This window comes from Apium graveolens, chromosome 11, assembly GCF_009905375.1.
Source record: "Apium graveolens cultivar Ventura chromosome 11, ASM990537v1, whole genome shotgun sequence".
NCBI lineage: Eukaryota > Viridiplantae > Streptophyta > Magnoliopsida > Apiales > Apiaceae > Apium > Apium graveolens.
Window position 1 is genome coordinate 151,868,249 of NC_133657.1, and position 6,979 is coordinate 151,875,227.

Here is a 6,979-nt window from a genome sequence, read left to right on the forward strand (position 1 = left end):
TCAGACCAAACCAGCCTATCTCAAGGCAAGTGATTCAACTTGACCTTCGTATTTACTGCAAATTCATATATATCGATGCAATTATCCTGAGTCATTTTGACATACTTAAATCAAGCGTATCTTTTGTTTATCTTTGAGTTACATAGAGATGCCATGAACCCTCGAGTACGTATTGCAAGTAGTTCAAAAGTCTTTCATGATTGTTTAATGCCATGATAAAAAGAAGAATTGATATATTACTTGAAGGATCACCTTGATTAACATGTTGATGTTTCCTAAGTATTAATATCTCATCCTGATACTTGAACCCCTATAGAACCTTACTTTGAATTCTGATAGTCAGATACTTACCAGCTTGATTCCTCATTGATTGATACCCTCTTTCTTATCCTAAAGCTTGACAATTCTGATATGTCCCGAGTTAAAGATCATTCTTCACACCTTAACACCCTTAGTATTCTTGAAGCTTACCTTCTTGATGATCCAGCACTTGAACCTTGATGAGAAACCATTGCTTTGAGCCCAAATTAGCATTACCCTTCATATTATCCATTAGTCTCACTAAATCCTCTTGTCCAATCCTTGATATTTGAAAACCATTCAATTACTTGAATAAATAATAGTTTTGTGAATCATGGCTCTGATATTCAGTACCTTGTTTCCCGTGTTTCGAGCTGATCTATAATCCCTTGATAAAAATGTTTACAGTCAAAAGAGATTTTGTCATAAACCGGCATCAGTTTTTAAATAATTAAAATGTGGGTTTTTAGTCCCAAAGGGGGATAAATGTTTTCTTGAATAGTGGATCTGGACTGAGACGCGAGTCCTTTCCACACTTATATTAGGCTTAAAAGTTGCCTAGGGATTCCCAATAATGTTTTAGAACCCAGCGAGGTTCGGGATTACTTCGCGGCTGATCACCGGCTGTAATCCGTAGCGTCATAAAATGATTTTGATTAAGACATGATTTTTAAAATTATTTTGATGCAAGCAAAATGATGCCATCTCACATAGTTTTTATCTCTCGTTACCTTTGGTTATGTCTTTCCATTATCATTCTTAAAGGTATATCTCAATTTATGTTCTGTGTCGTACTGTTAGCACTTGTTGAGCATTTGGCTCACTTCTTGCTTTACCCTTATATTACAGCTAGCAGCTATGGTTAGATTCAAGCAGACTGCCCGTAAGACCTGTGATGCTGATGCTTATGTTCGAGCTCAGGTAGAATAAGTAATAATAGTTGTGTGAGGACTCGGTATTTGTAATCAGATGTAATAGTTGGTAGTGTTGGGCTGTTCCAAACCCTAAACTGCAAGATCTTGGATTTTAGCTGTGAATTCTTCATTAAAATGATGTAATAGCTATATTTATTTTGTTATTTAAGTTGGGGGTGTGACAGGTTTTGGTATCAGAGCTACGGTTTAGAGTCCCTGGACAGCCCAAATAGGTTATAGGATTTGTGTGTAGGTTATAGATATTACGCGAGAGAGTAGGTGAAGTAAATTATTATTAATACTCCTCTTATTGGTTGTCAGCAAAGGGCGCATTCCTCGTCATCCTCTGGGTCGGACGACACTATTGCTTTCTCCGTGTATGCTGAGTTGAGGCGCGAGTTCGACATGCTTCAGGGCAAGTATGACCGACTGATAGACCGACTGAAGAACGTGTATCCGGACAGCCGAAACTACGAAGGGAAGCCCAAGGAGCAGATGACTGCGAGACTTGAGACCTTGGTTCGGTACGTCAACACTAAGCTTGAGGAGATGCCAGCGCACCGGGACCGTACCAGCCAGTATGTCATTCAGATGGTGGCAGATGAGCTCCAAAGCATTGTGAAGATGCTTCGAGAGGAAAAGACTACCAAGCCCCGTTCAGATGGAGTGGAGCCTTAGTTCTTTCCATTTACCTTTCATGTTGTTGTACTATCAGACTCTATGGAATCCCCAGTTATTTCCATTTTTCCTTTAAATAAGCCTGTTAATCCTAGAATCAGACTATGTCCCAATCTTATGTACTGTGACCTTTAAAATTTCAATAATTATGTGCTATTGTTCCATTTGCTCTCAATTGTTATTTTATGTTTTTATCATCATATCTGCTTAATTTGGAAACTTGACCCCATATGTAAATGAGAATGCCATGCGATACCCTCGAATCATTTTATCATTCATATCTGTTTTGACACAACTCTTATTTCAGATCATGCCTCCCAAAAAGAAGAACCCAACAACCACCTTCACCACAGACCCAAATATTCTTCGACTACTGGAAACCTTGCAACAGCAAACCAATGCTATAGCTCAACGACAACTAACTCTTCAACAACAAATTGAAAACCAAGATAACCGTGAGCCACACCAACCACCTGAACCACCAGTACCACCTAGACAAATTGTCACTTTTAAGGCTTTTCAGAATGTGAATCCACCTGTATTTCATGATACCACTGATCCAGTGATAGCTAACACATGGATCAAGGAGATGGAAAGGGCTTTTGAGTTGGTGCAGTTAGGAGACGATCAGAAGACGCCGTATGCTACTTACTTCTTGAAGGGAGAAGTCATCTATTGGTGGGAATCAGTAAAGGCTATGGAAGTCACTCAGCAGGTTTCTTGGGAGAGATTTAAAAAGTTATTTCTGGACAAGTATTACCCTAAGTACATGCAGAATCAGATGGAGCTAAAATTTCTGGAGTTGAAGCAAGGGAATATGACTGTATTGGAGTATGAGAAGAAGTTCACTGAGTTGTCAAGGTTTGTGACAAAGTATACCAGCACTGAGGAGGAAAAAGCAAAGAAATTTCAGCAAGGATTGGAGCCTTGGATCAGAGATAGGGTGGCTATGTTTGAGCTTGAAACTTATGCGGGAGTAGTACAGAAAGCTGCTCTGATTGAAAATAATGGGATGCAGTCAAGGAAAGAGAGGGATAACAAGAAGAGGAAGGTTCCGTTTTATGGAGAAAAGTCTGAAGCTGGAAGTACGCAAGATCGGAATGTAAAGAGGATTGGCTTCCAGAAGGGCGGAAATTTTCAAAAGAAGGGAAATTTGGGAAAAAGGCAAGAATCAAAAGGGAACCACCAGGCAAGCCAAGGGCAAGTTGGAGAAAACAGGTTCCAGAGACCGGAATGCAAGCACTGTGGAAGAAGGCACCCCGGAGTATGCAATAAGCTGAGTATGACCTGTTATAGGTGCAATCAGAAGGGACATTTGGCAAATGAGTGCAAGATGCCGAAGCCAGGAGTTACGTGCTACAAATGTGGGAAGACTGGACACATGGCTAGGGAGTGTAAGACAACAGGACCAGTCAAAGCTCTGATGAACGTGGCAAGTACCAGTGCAAGCGTGCCAGCTGAGGTATTGGCATTACCTCCACCACCCGCACCAACCCCGCAAGCAACATCAAGGACATTTGATCTAAAGATGAAAGATGCTGTTCAGAATTCTGAGGTGATAGCAGGTACACTTTTACTCAATAATGTCAAGGCTAAAGTATTGATTGATTCGGGAGCAACAAGATCTTTCATATCAGAATCTTTTGTTGATAAGCTCCAATGTGATAAAACGGTTATGAGTGAGGTAGTAAATGTGGTAATTGCAAACCAAGAGAAGATTCCTGTGAAACAATTTTGTCCAAAGTGTGAGATCGATATTTCGGGATATAAGTTTTCAGCCGACTTGATACTCTTCAAGTTGGGAGAGTTTGATATAATTTTAGGAATGGATTGGTTAGGAGAGAATAGCGCTCAGATTAATTGTAAGACCAAGAGAGTGTATTTAAAGACGAAGAGTGGAGAGAAGGTAATATTTAAGGGGCAGAGGCAAGAGCAACTATTTCTTACAATCGTTCAGGCTAAGAAGTTGCTTAGAAAAGGTTGTGAGTCGTTCCTAGCATATGTAGTGGATTCAGAGAGAGGCAGCCTCAGCATGGAAGATATTCCTGTAGTTAGCGAGTTTCCCAATGTGTTTCCCGACGAGCTACCAGGCTTACCACCAGATCGACAAATTGAGTTCGAGATCAACCTTGCTCCAGGCACGGAACCAGTTTCAAAGGCCCCCTATAGGATGGCACCAGCAGAAATGAAAGAGTTGTCGAGCCAGCTACAAGAATTATTGGATAAAGGAGTGATACGACCAAGTACGTCGCCATGGGGAGCACCTGTTCTGTTTGTAAAGAAGAAAGATGGGAGTGTGCATCTATGCATAGATTACCGGGAGCTGAATAAGGTGACGATCAAGAACCGTTACCTAGCTACCAAGGATAGATGACCTTTTTGATCAGTTGAAGGGAGCAAAATGCTTTTCGAAGATTGATTTGAGATCGGGATACCATCAATTAAAGATCAAAGAAGAAGATATTCCTAAGACCGCATTCAGGACCAGATATGGGCATTATGAATTCCTAGTAATGCCATTTGGATTGACCAACGCTCCAGCCGCATTTATGGATCTGATGAATCGGGTATTTAAGAAGTATTTGGACAAATTTGTCGTGGTATTCATTGATGACATCCTTATTTATTCTAAGTCGGAAGAAGAACATAAGCAGCACCTCTGGATAGCATTGGAGATACTCCGACAAGAGAAGTTGTATGCCAAGTTTACCAAATGTGAGTTTTGGTTAAAGGAAGTTCAATTTTTGGGGCATGTTATTGGAAATGAGGGAGTTAAAGTGGATCCGGCAAAGATTGAGGCAGTTATGAATTGGGAGAGGCCAAAGACTCCTACGGAAGTGCGAAGTTTTCTAGGATTGGCCGGATACTATAGAAGATTCGTCAAGGATTTCTCGAAGATCGCCACGCCATTGACCAAGTTAACCAGAAAGAATCAAAAGTTTGAATGGAGTGCAGAATGTGAAGATAGCTTTCAAGAATTAAAGCAGAAGTTGGTAACAGCTCCGGTGTTGGTACTTCCAGATGATCAAGGGAATTTTGTAATATTCAGCGACGCTTCACATAAGGGTTTGGGTTGTGTGTTGATGCAACACAGTAAAGTGATCGCATATGCGTCAAGACAGTTGAAGCCGCATGAGTTAAAGTACCCGACGCATGACTTGGAACTAGCCGCTATAGTGTTCGCACTCAAGATCTGGAGACATTACCTCTATGGAGAGAAGTGTGAAATCTACACGGATCACAAGAGTTTAAAGTACATTTTTACTCAGAAAGAGCTCAATATGAGGCAGAGGAGATGGCTGGAATTGATCAAGGACTATGACTGCTCGATAAATTACCATCCTGGAAAGGCGAACGTAGTGGCCGATGCTCTGAGTAGGAAGGAGAGATTGAATATGATGATAACATCAAAAGAGTTAACTGGAGAAATCGAAAAATTGGAATTGGAACTTTATGCTTATGGAAAAGTTGCGGAAGTTTGTCGTGCAATGACCTTTCAGCCAACACTAGTGGAAAAGATAAAGAAGTGTCAAGAGGAAGTAATGGAAAAAGAGAAGAAACAGTTATCTGGAGAGGAGATTAATACTCAAAGGGATGAGCAAGGGATACTAAGGTTTTCATCCAGAATATGGATTCCCCATGTACCTGAATTAAAGAATGAGATCCTCCATGAAGCCCACAATTCAAAATTTTCAATCCACCAGGGAAGCACCAAGATGTATCGAGACTTAAAGAAGAACTTTTGGTGACCAAATATGAAGCGAGACGTGGCAGAATGGGTTGCAAAGTGCTATACTTGTCAGAAAGTAAAGGCAGAACATCAACGACCAAGCGGATTAATTCAGCCCCTGAAGATTCCAGAATGGAAATGGGAAAATATTGCTATGGACTTTATAGTAGGACTACCGCGAACGAAATCCGGACATGACGCAATATGGGTTATAGTTGATCATCTTACGAAGTCGGCGCATTTCCTTCCAATAAACGAGAAGTCGTCATTAGACAAGTTGGTTCATTTGTATGTGCGCGAAATCGTACTAAGGCATGGAGTACCCGTATCAATAGTTTCAGACAGAGATCCCCGATTTAACTCAAGATTCTGGAAGCAATTTCAGGAGTGTCTTGGCACGAAGTTGAATATGAGCACGGCGTACCACCCACAGACGGATGGCCAGAGTGAAAGAACAATTCAAACAATTGAAGACATGTTGCGCAGTTGTGCAATCGATTTTGCTGGAAGTTGGGACGACCATTTGCCATTGATTGAATTCTCTTACAACAACAACTATCATTCCAATATCGGCATGCCACCATACGAAGCTTTGTACGGGCGAAAATGTAGATCACCAACAAGTTGGAATGAAGTAGGAGAAGGAAGAATTCTCGGCTCGGATTTGGTACAACAGTTGCATGACTCGGTCAAGTTAATTCAGAAAAGATTGCTTGCTGCTCAAGATAGACAGAGGAAGTATGCGGATCCAGCACGTAAGGACGTTCAATTCCAAATTGGCGAAGCTGTGTTGCTGAAGGTGTCACCTAGGAAAGGTTTGATAAGATTTGGCAAGAAAGGGAAGTTAGCACCTAGATACATAGGTCCTTTTGAGATTTTGAGTCAAGTGGGAAAGGTGGCCTACGAGTTGGCCTTACCACCTCAGTATCGGCATGTGCATAATGTGTTCCATGTGTCGTTGCTTAAGAAGTACAATCCTGACGCTAGCCATGTGATAGAATATGAACCTGTAGAAATTCAGGCAGACCTGTCATTTATGGAGCAACCGGTTAAAATACTCGACTGGAAAGTAAAGAGTCTTAGAAATAAATCCGTAAAGTTAGTAAAAGTACTTTGGAGGAACCCCAAGGTCGAAGAGTCGACTTGGGAGTTAGAGTCTGATATGCGTTCCCGGCATCCTCATCTTTTCTCTTAGATTCTGGGGACAGAATCCCTTAAGGGGGAGAGGATGTTACGACCGACATTTTATGTAATATTATTTGTGGATTTGGTATAATATTTAAGTCAAATGAAAATATATTCAATGATTGTACGCTAGAGTGAGTGAAAATTTCTGCGTTATAAATTTGCTTTGTGT